Here is a 20,005-nt window from a genome sequence, read left to right as displayed (position 1 = left end):
CCCGTTTCCAACTTTAGAAAAATACAAAAAAACAAACAAACAAACAAAAAAACCTAAATGGAAGGACATAGCATATCAATGAATTGGAAGACTAAACATAGCATAGGTGTCATTTATCTTCAAATCAGTCTACAGATTTAATTCAATTTCAATAAACATTCCCAGAGGACTTTGGTAGATATAGACAGGTTAATTCTAAAGTCCAGATTGAAAGGCAAAGGAACTAGCAGAGACAAAACAGCTTTGAAAAAGAAGAATAAGCTGAAGGAATCACATTTCCTGGTTAGCTAAAAGCAATGTGGTATTGGCAAAGGGATAGACATGGAGAACAATGAAGCAGAATAGACTCCAGAGTTAGACCTAAGTAAATATAGCTAGTTGATTTTTGACCAAAGTGCTAAAGCAATTCATAGGACAAAGTGTAATTTTTGCAATATATTCAAAGAGTTGGAACCATCAATCCAATTAAAAATGTACAAAAGATTTGACTCAAAGAGGTTGTATGGATGCCAAATAAGCACAGGAAAAGCCATTCAACATGATTAGCCTTTAGGAAATGCAAATCAAAACCAGGGTGAGATACCACTACATAACAATTAGAATGACTAAAACAAAAAATATGGATAGCTCCAAGTGCTGACGATGTACATCACCTGGAGCTTTCATACACCACTAGTGGGAATGCCAAATAGGACATACAACGACTCCGGAAAATAGTTTATCAGTTGCTTATAAAAAACAGATGATTGCCATATGACTGTGTAATCCCACTCCTATGTATTTGCTAGAGAATCAAAACCTTGTGTTCACAGAAAAACCCAGACACAAATATTTATAGCAGTTCAGTTCATAATATTCCCTCAACTGGAAACAACCCAAAGTCCTTCAACAGGTAAGTGGATAAACAAACTGATATAGTCATAAAATGGAGTACTATTTGGAAATAAAATGGAACTACTGATACCACAAATTGGATGAATCTCAAGTGATTATGCTGAGTGAAAGGAGTCGGATTTAAAATGTCATATACTGTGTGATTCCATTTATATGGTACTCAAAAAGACAAAACTATACAGACAACCAGAGCGCTGCTCATCAGAACTAGGAACAGGGGACAGGTGTGACTGTATGAGGCTGTTTCTTGAGGGTGATGAACTGTTCTGTGTACCTGACTGTGATGCTAGTTACATGAATCTATACATATGTAAAAATTCATAGAGCAGAAAACAGCAAAAAGTCTATTTTACTGTGATTCAATTTTTAAAAGTAAAACACGCTTTTAAAGCTTCCCTCTTAATGCTAAGGTGCTCTCTGGGTTGTACGCCACTTCTCCGGAGCAACAACTCAACGATGGGCCTCCTAAACGGAGCTTTGGAACTCCCCTCAAAAATGTTAGCATTTATTTTGGAGAATCACAGTAAATAGGGAATAACCTGCAGCAGGAGGCAGGCAGTCACTTCAAAGCAAGAACAGTATAGAGTCTGAAATTCACCTTGCTGCCAAGTCAAACAGAAAACACAAATATTTGTATAGCTTTGTAACAAAAGAGTCATATGGGTTTTGGCAGAAAGACCTCTTAATGGCACTTGTGGCTTTAAAATAACTGAACTTTTCTCCTATTATGTGGAAATTACATGCAGATGTAGCACATGTCAGGGACCATAGTGCTGCCCTGGGGAGAGGACATTAGAGATAAAACTGAGACTGACAAGGAGAGAGTCTGTCTACTTGTTTAGATGTGGTAAGCCCAATAACTTCTTGGCACTGGATCTTGAGACTGCACACCCTACTTATAAGATTCATTTGTTTCACTCTGCAGTTGTGGGTTCATGGCTCTATTTTCAGCTGCACAGACAGAATAAGTCTTTTAGTTTGGAAATCGGGGGTGTTTGGGGATCAAAGGCGGAGACTGAACTCTTTAGATTGAGTGGAGTGGTGGATATTGATGCAGACTGGGTTTTCCATTCTGCACCCCCACTCATCCAACTGCAAAATCTCACCACCTCTCTCCAAAAAGAAGATACTTAACCTCAACTTTTGTTCCCATAGGATTGAAAATCAAATGCTTGCACATTTATTGTTTTGGGTTAAGGAAGCAGGGGCGAGGTAGGGTTCTTGGCATACTAATAACAAGACTAATTTTAGGGTACTTAAAAGGAATACAGTGGAAGGTTAAGAGGTAACTCTCTCAGAATCAAGGGAAAAGCTGATCTCAAAAATAATAGGAACCTGGGTGGCAGCAATTATGTATGGACAATCTTTTCTGAGAATTGCCTTCTAGATCAATAAAGAAACTTCATACAGTTACCCTATTTTAACTTAAGACATAGCATGTGCTCAGTGTAGGTTGAGTAACATGCTTGTTCTTCAGTCTCAGAAAAGTGGGTCACTTTGAGTGACATGCAGTGGGGAAGGGAGTAGTTCTACAAAAGTAAACCAAAGTTTTGATGTCTTAAGAAGGGGTTGGATATTGGACAGGAAGAAACAACAGTTTCCAGATCATCATGTGGGTTATTCTACATTTTAAACAAAATGTGTGTGAATGAGTATAGGTGCAGTGCAGGAAGAGGTGGGGAAGGCATTGGGTGTTTTGACAGAACAAGCAATAGTCTAGGAAGTGAACCTGGCCCAGAACTCCCAAAGGACTTTGCCATAAGCTAGCAAGTTACTTATTCTGTTTGGAGCTCTGCTTGCCTTGATTAAAGGATGAGGGACTGGATTAGCTCTTCCTTCAGATCCTTTTTGCTAGTATCTTAAAAGAAGTATGCTTTGGACCATGATAGTGTTCCTTAGCTAGGTATAAGATTGTGTTAAATTCAATAGCATTTTTTTAATGCTTCTAGTAATGGTCCTTAAGTGTTAGAATGCATAAGACTTTTATGGGTGGTGGGGGGGATTGAGATGTCTGTTAAATGCAAGTCCCAAGGCTTCACTTCCAGAGGTTTGGATTCAGTTATGCTGAGTGGAGCACAGAATCTGTATTTTAAACAAAATGGCTAGGTAATTCTGATTCAGGTGGTATAGCCTACAGACTTGCATAGAAGGAAATCTCTAGTTGGAGCTGCCGATATTTAAAAATGATGCCTGACCAGGTGGTGGCAAAGTGGTTAGAGCATCAACCTGGGACTCTGTGGAACCAAGTTCAAAACCCTGAGGTTTCCAGCTTGAACACAGACTAACCAGCTTGGGCACGGGTCCGCCAGCTTGAGCATGGGATCATAGACATGACCACCCCATGGTTATTGGCTTGAGCCCAAAGGTCACTGGATTGAAGCCCAAGGTTGCTGGCTTGAGCAAGGGGTCACTGGCTTAGCTGGAGCACCCTGGTCAAGACACGTATGAGAAAGCAATCAATGAACAACTAAAGTGCCGCAACTATGACTTGATGCTTCTCATCTGTCTTCCTTCCTGTCTGTCCTTGTCTGCTCCTCCCTCTCTCTCTCTCTCTCTTGCTAAAATAATAATAATAATAAATAAAATACAATAAAAATGATTAAAGTTTGGGAACTGCATGTCCCTGAAATCTCCCTCCTAGGCCCTGAGCTAGTGTGAATGTGCTGGGCAGACAGTGGACACCAGGGTAGCCAGGGGCACACAATAACGCAGGGGTCCTGCATTCTGCATTCTCTCCACATACCTGCTCACCTTTTTTTTTTTTTTTTTTTTTGTATTTTTCTGAAGCTGGAAACGGGGAGAGACAGTCAGACTCCTGCATGCGCCCGACCGGGATCCACCCGGCATGCCCACCAGGGGGCAACGCTCTGCCCACCAGGGGGTGATGCTCTGCCCCTCCAGGGCGTTGCTCTGTTGCGACCAGAGCCACTCTAGCGCCTGGGGCAGAGGCCAAGGAGCCATCCTCAGCGCCCGGGCCATCTTTGCTCCAATGGAACCTTGGCTGTGGTAGGGGAAGAGAGTGACAGAGAGGAAGGAGAGGGGGAGGGGTGGAGAAGCAGATGGGCGCTTCTCCTGTGTGCCCTGGCTGGGAATCGAACCCGGGACTTCTGCACGCCAGGCCGACTCTCTACCACCGAGCCAACCGGCCAGGGCTACTCACCTTTTTTTTTTTAAGTGATTTGAGAGATGGGGTGGGGGAGAGAGAGAGAAGCATCAATTCGTTGTTTCACTTAGTAGTTGCATTTTTAGTTGTGCATTCATTGATTGCCTCTTGCATGTGCCCTGACCAGGGATCAAACCTGCAACCATGGTGCACCATGGTGATGCTTTATCTACTGAGCAACCCGACCAGGAACGCTGCTCACTCATTCTGCTTCAGATGTAGCCATGCAGCAAAGCTGTGGCATACAGATAGTTTGCATGAGCACCTTTTGAGACCTTTTTTTTTTTTTTTATTTTGAGAATTGTATGAGGATCTAAAATAACACCTTTTTCAGTATGGATGTCTATTTGGGATCACCAGGGTCTGATTTCTAAATTTCTGGTTTTAAGGAAGTTGAACCTCCGGGCTACACTTTCATATTCAATGCATCTAATTTTGGGAGTTATACTGAAGAAAGCATGGTCCATTGTTTTTCTTGTGTTGTTATTTGTACTGTACCCTTTATTTGGGGCTCTCTTAAGTGCTTTGTTAAAGTATTCAGTTTCACATCAAAGTGTACCTTGTATACATATCATTTGTGAGTGATAAAGGAATATGCTTTATGTGTATAAAATGCCTGACTCTGTTTACCAGCATGTACAATGTGCCATTAAAACCTAGAGTGGATGCCCAAGGGCTTTTTGGCTTTCTGAGGCTGGATAGAAGAATTTGATCATTCGAATCAGCATGTACTCCAAATAGACTCAGAGTCCTGACCAAGTGAAAGTGAATTACAAGGATGAAAATAGTTTAAATAGTGACAAGAAATCCACTTATATATTAAATAAAAATAAATGTTAATTTTAAAAATAGTAATTCCAGGAGGATATCACCATAATATTTAACTTTGAGTTATCATCTACCTTATGATGTACAATGCACTTTCCTATATATTCTCATTTTATACACCCTCTTGTCTTTATTGGTTCTAATTATAGGACAGAAATTAGATGAGAAAACTTGGTTTGTAACTTCTAACAGCATGACTAAGGGCCTTTATAGATAAGAACTCTTTGGGGTTTTTTTTTTTAATTTATTTTTCTGAAGCTGGAAACGGGGAGAGACAGTCAGACTCCCGCATGTGCCTGACCAGGATTCACCCGGCACGCCCACCAGGGGCCACGCTATGCCCACCAGGGGGCAATGCTCTGCCCCTCCGGGGCATCGCTCTGTTGCGACCAGAGCCACTCTAGCGCCTGGGGCAGAGGCCAAGGAGCCATCCCCAGCGCCCGGGCCATCTTTGCTCCAATGGAGCCTCGCTGCGGGAGGGGAAGAGAGAGACAGAGAGGAAGGAGAGGGGGAGGGGTGGAGAAGCAGATGAGCGCTTCTCCTGTGTGCCCTGGCCGGGAATCGAACCCGGGACTTCTGCACGCCAGGCCGATGCTCTACCACTGAGCCAACCGGCCAGGGCCAAGAACTCTTTGTAGTTGACTAGTCCCCTGTCCTTTTTCTGTTATGTTTCAAGTGAAATTGCTCTTTTTTTTCAGATGCTTGACTGGTTGTGCATGTGTCGTATGTGTGTATATATGTGTCGTATGTGTGTGTGTGTTTAATGGAGACACAAAGGCTAGGGTGAGAGGGGGTAAATGTATAAAGGATAAATACTACAAGTTTTTATTCTTGATTTTTTTTTCTCTGATACTTGTGGGGAACGCTGCATATTTTTTGGCTTTAAGAAATGTTGATATTTGAGGAGGAAGAAAAGTGTTTATTCTTCAAAATTAAAAAAAACCCCACCAAAGACCCTCAGCCAGTATGCATTCTGTTCCACTTGGTCTTGTAAGCCCTTTGCCAGAGAGACCATGAGCTTTGTATCTTTGCTCTGATGAAACATCCTAACATCTCCCGATTGACATCCCTCCACTCATGGGCTTCCTAAGTTGGGAGGGAGGGTGCCATTGTAATACTTGACCATACAAGGGGAAGAGAGGCCTGCTATTATTTGGTTCTGCCCTCATGTCAGAACTGTATATAAACTTGAGGCCTTTTAAGGGAATGTGGTGCATGCAGGGAAAACATCCCCAGGCAGCCCATCCATTTTCTTCGCTACTGCAGTGTTGGTGCCTGCAACTCTGTGTCATTTGGAAACATAAATCACAGGGGGGTTGCTGGTGCCAAGCTCCAGGGAGGAAAACCTCAGAGGGCCAGGCTCACTGCCTGGTGCTGTCAGCCGGCATCTTACTTTTCATGAAAGCCGATTTCACAGCTTGGCCATCTGACTTTGAGGGAGAACTTCACAACTTACACATCGTGACATTCACTCAGACACCCCTCCTTGTCCTGAGCGAGTATGGCTGCAGTGAGGTGACCACAGCCTCCCGGAGAGCTCAGATGAGTCTTGTCTGGACTATAGCATTCGTCTCTCTGTAGGCCTGTCGTTTAGAGAGAGCTGCCTTTCTCTCCCTAGCTCTGAGACCTTGGACATGTTATTTACCTTCTCTGAAGCCCCAATTTGTCATCTAAAAATGGGGAAGATAAATGTGATGAAATTTGCACATAGCGAATGCTGACTAAACGTTAGCTGTTCTATTACTGTTACTGCCAGAAGACAGATAGAGTTTTGCTTTTTGCAGCAAGTATTTCCTTCCTACAATTCCCACTACTCAATCCAGCCACTTCTTACAAATTTTCTTTATAGGCTAAACACATTCAGAGATCATCTTAGAGGCCCAGAAGAACGTCTTGACATAATTCGGTGTACAGAGCATGGGTTCCGGAAGCGGGCAGTCAGGGCCTGAGTCCCCACCCAGCCACTGATCAGTTTACAGCCTTGAACACGCTACTGAATCTCTTGGGGTCTCGGTTTTGTAGTCTGTGTCCGATGATAATGGCTGTTAAGTCCAGGCATTTCGTTTGTCAGGGGCAGAAACAAATCAAGTTAGAGCAAGGACAAAGAAGGCGTTTCTTGCAGTATATCCATGAAATCTTTATATTGCAGGGCCTGATCCCACACAGCCACCTCTCAGACACAAAATCTTTGTTTCCTTGAAGTCTGTCACCAATGGGCGGGACACGTTTTGTTGAAGGCCTCCAAAACCCACTTTCTCCAGTCAGAGCAAGAATTTCTACCTGTTAAGTTGTGGCTGCATTTCTGGTACATTTACGGTATGTCAGGACCACCAGACATCTCTACCCAGGAGGACACTGAGGCTCATAGAAACACACTGACCTACCCAAGCCCACAAAGTTAGTGAAAGGTGCAGTCAGGATTTGAACCCAGGTTTTCGACCCAAGAAGCCCAGGCTTGTTCCACTCTGCTGTGCAGCCTCCCTAAGGCATTGCATGAGGAATTAGCAAGGAGGAAACACCAACTTCTCTCCCTTAGCCTGCTATCGTCCATATTCTCACACTATAGACTCACATCTATGCTAACCCCAATGTTCAATGCCTATCTGAGTCTGGACCCCCAATCAGATTGTATCTTCTGAGGAATTCTTAAATATTGTGCAATATGTGCATTAAAATTCAGTTACTAATATTTTTAATACACACACACACCACACACATGACAAATGTGTGTGTATTTATATATATGTATGTGTGTATATATAAATATATATATATATCATATTATTGCATAGGTTAACTGACCACTGTCATTTGCATGCAGTTTGTCTTAACTCAGTGTTTTTTATAAACCCCCTAAAATAAGAATCTTCTAGAAATAAAAAACACTACTTGCTATAACTATAGATACTGGGGCTCTAATCAAACCCTACTAATTGAAGATATCCTACTGGAGGGGCCTAGGAATTTGCATTTTAAATAAATACTCCAGATAATGAATGTTATGAAGAAAGTGTGGGAAGCACTAATCACTTCTGAGAAGCTGAGCAGCCCAGGCTGGTTGGCCCAGCAGTAGAGCATCAGCCTGGTGTGTGGAAGTCCCAGGTTTGATTCCTGGCCTGGGCATACAGGAGAAGCATCCATCTGCTTTTCCACCCTTCCCCCTCTTCTTTTTTTCGGTCTCTCTCTTCCCCTCCCACAGCAAAGGCTCCATTGGAGCAAAGTTGGCCCGGGGTTTGAGGATGGCTCCATGGCCTCCGCCTCAGGCACTAGAATGGCTCTGGTTGCAACAGAGCAATGCCCCAAGATGGGAAGAGCATCACCCCCTAAGTGGGCTTGTCAGGTGGATCCTGGTCAGGCGCATGCGGTAGTCTTGACTCCCCGCTTCTCACTTCAGAAAAATAAAGAAGAAAGAAAGGAAAAAGAATGGCTACAGGAGAAACTGAGTAATTAAGCACCATAAGCTAGACAAAAGAAGAGTGAAATCTTGTTTAAGCTTTTGTACCAGGTTAGACTTTGAAGGACGCGTGGACTCCATAGATATCATCTTATTGTGAGTTTCTAAAAGTTACATCATATGAAGACCTTTTGCTACTTCTTTTTGCATTAAACCTGCCTTTAAACATGCATTAAACAAAACCTAACTGTGATACTTCATCCAACTAGAAGATCTGTTATAAGTGAGTGATCATTTCTTTTTTGTGAACATTGGGACATTGATTTGAGAGTTTCAGAGAGATGTAGTCGATAGCCTAGCTCCAGGTTAGTGCACTGGGATTGCATGCATCTGTGTCTGCTGTTCCAGATGGGCATAATTAACTGCATTGCTATTGGCAGAGAGCATGTGAGCTAGCGCAGAGAAATCTGGAATGGAATGTTCCGAAATAAAATTGTAGGACCTTCTAAAATTCAGTATGTATATGCAGAATGTTGTGGCGATAGCGTAGAGGAGAACATGACACAGTCTCCCTGAAGTCTTATTGTGCAAGGAACTACCTAAGGTTCTGACACCAGTCACACCACCCTCCCTTGTCCCCAACACCCCCTCCTACACACATCCACATGCACCAGGGTCATTTTCTCCCACTCTCACTCCCAGCTGCTTGCTTAGGGCCTTTGATATTTAAGGACTTAAAATTAGAGACCTGAAAACAATTATTAGCTTCAAAATGAAGGAAAATGCAAAACCAACATGATTAACTGCCTAGTTTAATGCGTATAAAATGCAACATATTGTTACTTTATTTAGGTTTAGTATCCAAGAAGCCATCGTAGCAGTTGAAAATAATGTGTCAATTATATTTCCTCATTTTGAAAGGATTCCCAAGTGTGCATGATTGATGAGAAATCATCGCCAATAATTAATTAAACGAGTGCATTATAGCCTCATCATTTCAAAAACAAAATTATAAAAATCCTTTCAGGATTCTTTTGGAACAAGAACAAGATTTCTATGTGAGATTTGGATGTATTTCAATATACTTGGTATGATATGGGGGTTCGGGCTCACACACACATGCAGACTCACCAAGCCACCACCGAAGGCTGTCGGACAGGGCATATGGTGGGAGAAAAATAAAATGTGCTGTTCAAAGCTGTGTCTTAAACAGTTCAAAGACCATGGAAAGCTTTTGGGCCCACCCTTAGTATGACCACTGGGGAGGGTGTGGTCGACCCCGAGACCAGGACTGTGCTGAAAGGGGTTGGGAATCCAGCTCTGCTCCGCCTGAAGCAGGCGAGGTAGCCCAGAGCCACGGCAGCCCGAGACCAGGATTGTGCTGAAAGGGGTTGGGAATCCAGCTCTGCTCCGCCTGAAGCAGGGAGGTAGCCCAGAGCCACGGCAGCCTGTGCACAGGATGTGCGCTGTGTACGGGGAATGCATTTCAGGGGGGCCGTTTTCATATGGAAGACGCTGCATTTGAATATTTGTTAAGACAGTGTTTCAACAGATGACATTAAAGTGTCCTTTTCTAAGAAAAGGAGTGTGATTCAACACTTTTCAATAGCCCTGAAGAGGGCATCCCTGTAGCACAAGGCACGGCTTTGGCTGTACCCGTGGGCTGACCCAGAGGGCGGTACACCTACTGCTCCATCAGCCCTTCACTGCAGGAGGTGGGAGTTTGACCTAAACAGAATCGTTCCTTTTGCATGACTGTGCTCCTGGGCTGGTTCTGGGACCTCCACTGGAGTGGATCCACAACGTTAATGTTCTCTGTTCTGCAGTCTCTGAGAAGGGGGCAGGGCATTGGAGTGGACTCATTTCCCTAGGGAGTCCCTGCTTCTCCAATTAATTTCAGGAACTGTGTGTTCTCACCAATCTATTTTGGTTCCCGTCCCCAGAGACGACTAGGCCCTCCGGGAGAGAGAGTCACCCTGAATGCAAACAGCTGCCTTTCGCTCTTCCTTCCTCTTCCCTTACTGCCTCCCTGGGGACGGAACCCCAGGACCAGACTCCGCAGGGGATGAGAGCCTGACTCAGATGCCAAAGAGCCCTGCTGTTCACCACAGTCACTGGTCAGAGCCCTGGGTGTCCCTGTTAGGCCAGGCCAGGAGCAGAACCTAGGGCTGGGATGCCCCTGTCTGCTGAGCTCAGAGCTTCTTGAGACCCAGGACTTGGAGGAGGGGTGTCTTTGCTGCCCTGGGATGCCCTTCCACCCTCTCAGCAAGATGGGACAGGCATCCCGCTGAGAATCCTGGTGTGACTTAGGAGTGTTTGGCCCATTCCTTCTCCCTTGCTCTTCCAAGGTGTCCAATGGCAGTGAACTCCTTTGAAGTACACCCCGCCATGATATACAGAGAATACATTTCTCAGCTCACCGGAACCAGTGTTTTCCGTGTGTGAAATGGAACGTCAGCCCTGGGGGGTGCTCCTTGTAAATGTGAGCAGCGTTTCTCTACCATCTCCTTTAAGTTTACAGTGATGTGAGCACTTAGTTCTGAAAAGACCCATAAAGGAAAAGAAAGCTCAGTTTTCACAGAATCTGCTACTTTTTCCACAATAAACTTATAGCCCTGTCCTTAATTAGAAGTGAAGTTATCAATCTTTTTAGTCAATCCTTTGTATAATTTCATTTGGAAACTTGTCAACCATAACTTGATTTTATCCTGAACTTTCAGTGGTCTCAGGGTACTTGCTCCCACTTGTATTTGAAGGACCAGCTTCTGGAATCTATACCCAAGTAGGAGGAGTCTGTGTCCCGATAGATCCTGTGATGCATACAGAGAATTAACGAATGTCTATAACACTTGCTCTTGGCCAGGCGGAGCCTTGCCTCCACAGGTACACAGATCAGAGGGGGTCAGGTGTCCCAACATCTGATGCAATGTCCTGCAGTAAGTGTGTGATGAGTGGGGTTAGTGGCAGCAGCACAAAGGAGGGACTGGGCAGAAGAACCAGGCCGGTCAGGAAGCAGCTGGAGTCTGGGACGGAGAGTGTGCTGGGTCTCTTCCATTTGCCCAGGGCCCCCTTTCCCATCTCAGCTGCTCTCTGTCCTGCAGCCTGACCTCTGTGGACTGCGTCCACTGGCTCATCTTCCTTCACATTTCAGATGGCTTTGGACAACTGGGAGCACAGCAGATATCAGAGGAAGGGGAACGCGTTCGGTATTTTATTTCTCCCCCTCTAGCGTTTCCATAGGCTAACAATGTGCCATCTCTGGAGGTACTCTGCAACCAGCTCTGTTTCTGGATTTCAGGAACGAACCTGGCGGTGGGGTAATGCTAGCCCTGATGTTACTTCCCCTGCTGTCCTGTGCTGACCCCTGTGCTCTCCCTCGCCACTGCCCACACCTGTGTAAATGCCCTGTATTAAACTCTGCTCAGATTGTTCAGTTGGAGTGTTTTCATCTATTGCTCTTGGGATGCTAACCAAGACAAAGAATTATCCCCACCTGGGTGAGCTGCATGTGGTAGGATCTGAAGCTGCTTGGTGCTTTAAGGAGACTATCAGAATAGTAGTTTGCTATGGCAGGGGGCTAGCCAGGGAGGCAGGCAGCAGCTGGAGAGGCAACAACACTAGCAGCTGTTGCTAATAATGTCTTTGCACTGCTCTGGGTGTTTGGGGCTTCCCAGGCCTCATCCCACGTAGTCCTTCCTGATTCAAGAGATCCACTGTTACTCTATTTTGCAGGTGAAAGAACTGAACTTCACCTTCTGCCTTAAAACTCATTTTCCACAAAAGGACATCAACGTTTTCAATAGTTCCTTTTCTCATAACTATGTCTCCTTAAGTTAAAGTTGTTCTTTTTTAAAGATAAGTTAATGTTAGAGCAGAATTAATATGGCATGACCTTCCCTCATACCTGTCAGTAAAGTCATGACCCATGCTGAGTAATGGATGGAAGTCCTGAAGGAGTAAGTGCAGTCTGGGCTGTGGGGCCTTTCCGGTAGGGTGGCTGCGCTGTGTCCCTTGATGAACGCTCGTTTCCTCAGAGCCCGTTTACAAAGCCTTCTTTGCTGCCTGATGTCCTGGTCTGGCTTCCCAGGAAACAGCACTGGGCCATCCATTAGGACCACAGTGCAAGTTCCCTGATGAGCTGATACGCCAGACAGAATGACTTCATGGTGTTTCCAGACCAGCATGGGCAGCTGCCACTTGCATTTGCAGAGGGAACCCCAGGCAACCTGAAGGCCTGGGTGTGCCTCTGCTCAGGCATCTCCACCTGGAGTCTCGAGTGCTCTGGCCCAATGGTTCTTCATCTTTCTATTGTGGAAGAGCCAGGAACTCCCTAAGGATGCTGTCAAGAACCATATACAGCCCTGGCTGGATGGCTTGGTTGGTTGTTAGAGTATGGTCCGGAAGAGCAGAAAAACCATTTGCAGAACTGGTGAATCCTTCTCTGTGATGTTGGTGGACAGGTTAGCAGAAGTGGAAGGGGACAATGCTTTGAGTGCACAGAATACAAGTACCATTTCCTAGTTAAAGAAAAAGAAAGGATTTGAGTTCTAGCCATGCAAGTAGAAAGCATGGACTAAGAATCTTGAAAATTGCCCAGGCTAATTCATCACAGCTGGCTACAGCTAGCGTGCATGGACCTGCCTTCTACCTTCGGGGGCATAGCTATGGGACAGGATAGGTCTTCCAAGTTCCACCGTGGCTCCGGTGGCACTGGCAGGGTCTGACTGGTTCTCTAAGCCAAATGATGTTGCATCTTATCATTTAGTCCTATTAACTCTTGAGAGTTGCAAATATCTGAAACCTGTTATTACAAAGCAGAAACCATGTCCCACTAGGTTTTCAAGTTGAACTAGTGAGGGAGGAACAGTAATTAGAATAGTATAACTGGAAAAATGACCTGCAGGTTCTGTGGCCTGCGGTGATGAATAATTAATGATTGTGGGACAGGAGCTAGTGCAGAGAAAAGAGGTTCATTTAAGTGCTGACCTTTTGAGAAGATGGGGTACTTTTGTTTTTAATAACTTATTAGGCCCTGGCCGGTTAGCTCATTTAGTTAAGAGCATTGTCCTGAAACAACAAGGTTATGTGTTTGTTCCCCAGTCAGGGCACAAACGGGAAGCAGTCAATAACTGCATGATTGAGTGGAACAACAAATGAATAGTTCCCTTCCCCTGGCCAGATAGCTCGGTTGGTTGGAGCGTCACCCTGGAGGTTGCCAGTTTGATTCCTCAGTCAGGCACATAAAAGAGCAGCTCGATGTTCCTGTCTTTCTCTCCTTGCCTCTCTCTCTCTCTCTCTCAAAAAAATTATAAATATATATTATTGTGTATGTGTGTGTGTGTGTGTAGGCAGGGGTTTTATAGGAGGGGGAATAAGCAAAAATAGAATAAAAGAATTAAAAGGAGGGGGTAGAGAGTTTTTTGCTGAGTGGACCAAATGTAAGTCAGTCCAGCTGGCAACTCTCCCCAGTTGGCATATATGAAGGTCAGGTTTGTGTCTTTGGTTGTTATAGGAACTGAAGCTAGCGAGTTACTTACAAATTAGGCTTTTGTTTTTTGTGGTTGTTGGTAATAGATTTTTACTTATTCCCATAGTTAGGTTGGCCTCTTGACCTTGGGTGAGAATCAGAACGGCAAGTATCAGTATGGTGGGAGGGAGGAGCCAGGCGGCAGGAAGCTGAGGGGCATCCCGCCGGGTCCCTGGATGCGCACCCGCCAGAGGGTAACAGGCTTTCATCCGTGAGGAGAACTTGGCCAGAGCTGAAAGCACAGGACTGATTATATACCTTCTAAATTCTTTTAGGATATATAACTTTGATCACTAAACTAGTAACACTGAATTATGGTTATAAGAGCAATAAACTGGATTTAACATTTTATAGAATTTCTTTCAAAAGCTTACCTTATTAGTACATTTTTATTTAGCTTTATTTTATGGACAGTCAAACTGAGTTCAGTAAATCAATAACATATTCGTTCCCAGTTGTAATAGCTGGGATTTAAGATACTCTTGCAAGACAGAAGTTCACACTTTCTTCCTTGTGGTTCTTTTTGCCTTCTGTAGTTTGGAGCCCTGGAACTGCTGTTATTTGCCACTGTATAAATGAACCACAGCTTGTCTATTCTCCTACTGAAAGACAGTTATGTTGCTTTTGGTTTTACTCTTTTTTCTCTCTCATAAATAGTGCTGTAATAGACATCCTTGAACCACATCTCCTTGTGCACATGTACCAGTTTCTATAGGACAGGTACCAAGAGGGGGCCTTGCTGGGTCATAGGCCATGGTCAACTCTGCAAGGAATTCTCAAATTACCTTATAAGGTGAGAGTACTGATTTACCCATCAATCTTTGGGTTTCTGATTTCCCACCAATATGTGGAATTGCTAGATTTTTTCTTTTTTATGTGATGGGTGTGACATTATCTATTCCATGTGCTGGGCAAATGAGTTTGTAAAATCTGTATTTTGGGGGTTTGCTCACTTTTATTGTTAAAAATGGCTACTGCCCACGTAAATTGCGCTGCCAGGCAAAATGGCTAATTACCTTCCTGCTTGGGAAGGGGCTTTGTTATGCTAATGTTTGCTGGAGGAGGGGTTATTGCACCAAGAAAAGTTTGTGAAGAAGAAGGAAGACATGTTTTTGCAGAGTTTGTGCAGAGAGAAGGCAGAGTGCTAAAGGAGAAGTAAGAAGCAGCCAAGATAGCAGGTTGGTAGAGGAGAAACCAGTTTGTGCAGAGATGAGGAGGGAGAAGAGGTGCAGATGGGAAACCAGAGGTGACTTAGACTAGTGGGGCCTTTGATTCTAGGAAAAACTGGAAAAGATTCTCCTGGTTGTGGAACTGAAGAATGTGTGAGTGGGTTTTGGTGTCCTGTGTGTTTTTACTTGCTGGCCAGTTGCAAGGCTAGAATAAAGGCATGGTCCACAAGTTTTTGGCTCTGCTGTTTCTTTACGGTCTGTGTGAATCTAATGTGAACCTGCACCTTCCTGGAAGCTGTGATGGCCACGACTCCTGGCCCTACACCATGATTTCATATATTTTTATACTGGCCAATTTATCTTCCTTTTCTGTGAATTGCTTGGGCATTTGAGTGTTTCATCCTGATTTACAAGACTTCTTTACTTAGGTTGGCTACTAATCCTTCAGTTTTTGCATTGCAAATATCTCAATCTATGATTTACCTCCATTTTTTGGAGTTTTTGACAAATATATATTTTTACAAATTCCAATATGATTAAGTGATTAAACCGATCAACCTTTTCCTTGTATTTAGACCTAACATACAGAATATTCTGCTCATTCTTTTTCTTCTATTTTTTTTTCCTGTAAGTCTTACTTTAGTTTACCCATGGGAATAGATTACCAATACTCTGCTGTCAAATTTTAGACTGAAAAGATTTAAATGAACCATTTTAGGATGATAATTAGCCTAAAAGAACTGGGTACAAACACTGAATCCAGCCCTTTTGGCCCTGTTGAAACTGAATCCAATATGAAACACCAAAGCAAGAAACAGATGTTTTCAAAACTGTCAATGCCATGGTATTTCAATGTTTATCTCTGCTTAACGTATTACCCATAGAATGGTGATGCAGCATGATACAAATAATGGTTTTCTCTGGGCTTTGTTCTTTCTTTAGAATGTGTATCCATTTATAGTTGGTTGCTATTTATTTAACATCCAATGCCCAGATGTCCCTTTCCCCCTGTTTTATGACATAGGATCAATAAAATTTCTGTACTACCCTACAGGAAACGATACTAATTGAGCCCAGAAGAGAAAACTAAGGAACGGTTTTAAGAAAGAGAAGAAGCTCCATTTAGTGAGATGAGCTCTCTCCTGGGTTAGAGCTCTCACATTGGTTCTTACTACTTTTTGTCTATAGGAGTCAATGAAGTGATTCTAAATTTTCCGAGAGTATTATATAGGCTTTTCTAAAGCTTCAATACAGTGTCTACAGAACCCAAAATTCAAAACGAAACAGAGGACAAGAAGATGATTTACATTTTGTTATTCTGGGAGCAGTCTCACGAAGGACAGCTGAGAGTCCCTTTGCCTTGCAGCTTAGCTGGAACGCATGGGGCTTAAATTTGCCAGCCCTAACTCTTTAGCAATGCTTCTTCTTGAAAATAATTAGGACCAGGAACAGTGTACATCAAAGTGTGCAAGGATCAAGATTGTAAACACCAATACTTGTTAATTCCCAGACATAGGGTTCCAAATTATTTACTAGTTTAGGAGAGCAAACCCATGATTGTTTCAATTTTATGTACTTCTCTCTTGGCTCTTCGGTCAATTTCCCAGAGCCAAAATTTTCTTTTATGTAAAATCAAGATCCTCAAAAATATGCCTGCCTTATGTTTCCTAAGCAAATTTAAAATATAACTGGGAAGGATTCTATTTCTTCCCACAGCATCTACCAAAAATAAAGTACAAAACCTTCTAGATAAAGCAGCTTTTATTTATTTTTTATTTTTTATTATTTTTTATTTTTATTTTTTCATTTTTTTTCCAAAGCTGGAAACGGGGAGGCAGTCAGACAGACTCCCGCATGCGCCCAACCGGGATTCACCTGGCATGCCCACCAGGGGGCGATGCTCTGCCCCTCTGGGGCATCACTCTGTTGCATCCAGAGCCATTCAAGCACCCTGGCCGGGAATCAAACCCAGGACTCCTGCACGCCAGGCCGACGCTCTACTGCTGAGCCAACCGGCCAGGGCTAAAGCAGCTTTTAGATAAAGCATCTAGATTAGGCCCCTGGATTTGGGGTCCCATCTTTGTTTCTTACAATTGGCCAAAATCTAGTTTAGAGGGAATATGAGACATGCAGTTACCTTTAGCTTTTTCTTGTAAATATTCTTTAAATGGTATGTTCTTGTTCCTTTGTGTTAAATGAAAGATCCAGTATCAAGAACTGTGATAATGTTGTAAACTCAGTTGTGGTTTTGCAGTTGTTAGAGCACTTAAAAAAAAATTATATATCATCTCATTTGATCCTTACGACCTCCCTGATAAAGCAAGCAATGAAGGTGTTATTAAATATGTGAGTTTTGAGGTTTAGACCAGGCTGAGATACCAAAGGCCCTAGGAACAAGCAGCTCTCTGCTTAAGTTTATATATAAGGTTGAAAAACTTTTGTGGTCATCTTATTATGACATAATAAGTCTTCTTATGAAAGTGTGAGTTGCTCTACATGAAAGATGAGTTTAAGAGTAAGCTTTAAGATTGCTATTAGAAAACAAGTCCTGGCTGAACTCGGCCTACTGCATATTTGTGAGTTGAGCAGGCTGCTTTAGAAATGCTTCTAAAATGCAAACTCACGTAAGCCTTTTACCTCAGAGTAGCTCCAGCCAGCAGTGCCAGACATCAAAGAAGAGGTCTGGGAGCGAACTCATCCATCTGAAAGTACTGGAGGATGGACTTGAGTATAGCATTGCTAAACGTCTGCTAGACATTAACCAGTGTATCCACAATGCTATTAAACTCCATTTCCAGTAGTGTATTTCTTAAAATTATATAAATATGACTGATTCAAATGTGTACTTAGTCTTAAATATAAAATTTATATTTATAAATATCACAGAGGGCTTTTTTCATAAATATTTAATTGAAGTATCATATATATAAAGAAAAGGCACAACTCATGTTTTGCTCAGAAACTTTTCACAAAGTGAGCACACCATATAACTACCATCTAGATCAAGAAGCAGAACAGCATTCCCAAAGCTCCCTTGTTCACCATTCCAATCACTGCTTCCTTCCTCCTTCCCAGAGACAGCCACTCTACTGACCTCTGTCACCAATGATTCATTTTTTTCTCATCTTTATTGAGGTATAATTGACAAATAAAATTGTAATATATTTAAAGTGTATAGAATGATGATCTGATATTTGTATATATTGTGAAATGATTACCACAATGAAGTTAACCAACACATTCAGCACCTCACATAATTACTCATTTTTTGGTGAGAATGCTACTCTCAACACATTTCAAGTACATAATACACATTGTTGACTATAGTCACCATGCCGTACATTAGATACTCTGAACTTTCTCGTTTTATAACTGGAAGTTTGTACCCTTTAACAAACGCCTCCCCGTTTGCCCCGTTCCCCAGCCCCTGGCAACACCGTTCTATTTTGTTTCTTTGAGTTTGACTTTATTATGATTTTTAGACTCCACATATAAGTGACGCCATATGGTATTTGTCTTTGTCTGTCTTATTTCACTTAGCAGAAAACCCTCCAGTTTCATCCACGTTGTCACAAATGGCAGGATTTTCTTCTTCATGCTAATAATAGTCTATTGACTAGACACAGTACCATATCTTTTTTATCCATCTATCTGTTGACAGAACGTAGGTTGTTTCCATATCTTGGCTATTGTGAATAATAATGCAGTGACCACAGAAGTGCAGATATCTTTTGAGATCCCATTTTCATTTCCTTTGGATATATACCCAGACGTGAGATTGCTGGGTCATATAGTAGTTCTTTTTTGGAGAAAACTCCATACTGTTTTCATAATGGCTATACCAATTTATGTTCCCACCAACAGTGAACAAAGTTCCCTATTTTCCACATCCTCACCAGCTCTTATCTTTTGTCTTTTTTTTTTTTATGATAACCATTCTAACAGGTGTAAGGTGATATCTCACTGTGGTTTTGATTTGATTTCCCTGATGATTAGTGATGTTGAACAACCTTTCATATATCGGTTGTTCATTTTTATGTTTTCTTTAGAAAAATGTCTAGTCAAATCCTTTGCCATTTTTCTGTTGGATTATTTTCTTGTTATTGAATTGTAAGAGTTCCGTATATGTTTTGGATATTTACCCCCCAGATTGGGTATAGCATTTGCAAATATATTATCCCATTCTGTAGGTTGCTTTTTCATTCTGTTGGTTGTTTCTTGCTGTGCAGTAACTTTTTAGTTTAGATAGTCCCAATTATTTAATTTGGCTTTTGTTGCCTATGCTCTTGATGTCAGGTCTGAAAAAATTCCTTGACCAATATCTATGGTTAGTTTTGTCTATTTTTGGACTATGTATAAATGAAAAGATATAGTATATATTCCTCTGTGTTTGACTTCTTTCACTCAATGTGACGTTTGTGAGATTCATTCATATTTTTCTATATAGTGGCAGTTTGTTCATTTTCTTTGTTCTATGGTATTTCTCTGTGTAAATACATCACATACTACACTCAGTATTAACTGGCATTTCTTTAACAATATGAGAGCATACCAGTCTTCACCAGAACTTAGCAGTACCACTCTTTTTGGAGTCTTGTGGGTGATACCTCATTGAGGTTTTTAATTTGCAGTTTTCCAATCTCTAGTGACAGTGAGCATATTTTCATATGCTAATTGCTCGCTTGAATATATTGAATATTCTTTTTTGTAAAGAACCTGTCCAAGATTTTTGCCCTTTTTAAAAGGTGATCTGCTTTTTATTGATGATTTATTGGAGTATTTTTAATGTAAGTTGCATGTGAAGTCTTTTGTTGAATACATGTGATACAAATATCTTGTCCTAGTCTATGTGTTTGGGGCTTTTCAAAAAGGGGCTGAGAGTGCAGTGTGTAGAAAATAGAACCATGAGCCCTGCTTGGTTCTCAAGAACATGGACATTTGAGGATAAATCAAAGGAAGAGGGACATGGATCTTGTCCTCTTTAAATCTATTGCAATTTCTTTGAAGTAGAATTCCAAGAGCAGCTGGGT

At 42.4% G+C, this 20,005-nt stretch overlaps 1 protein-coding gene across 1 annotated transcript in view; it reads left to right on the top strand.

The window, feature by feature from the left end:
* Positions 1-20,005, top strand: part of PGM5 (phosphoglucomutase 5) — a 172,221-nt gene that overhangs the window by 95,924 nt on the left and 56,292 nt on the right. The gene's annotated exons all lie outside the window — the stretch shown is intronic.

The sequence above is a fragment of the Saccopteryx leptura genome, chromosome 2 (assembly GCF_036850995.1).
Source record: "Saccopteryx leptura isolate mSacLep1 chromosome 2, mSacLep1_pri_phased_curated, whole genome shotgun sequence".
Lineage (NCBI taxonomy): Eukaryota > Metazoa > Chordata > Mammalia > Chiroptera > Emballonuridae > Saccopteryx > Saccopteryx leptura.
The sequence above is the reverse complement of the archived record's forward strand: the minus strand, read 5'-3'. Positions and strand labels throughout refer to the sequence as shown.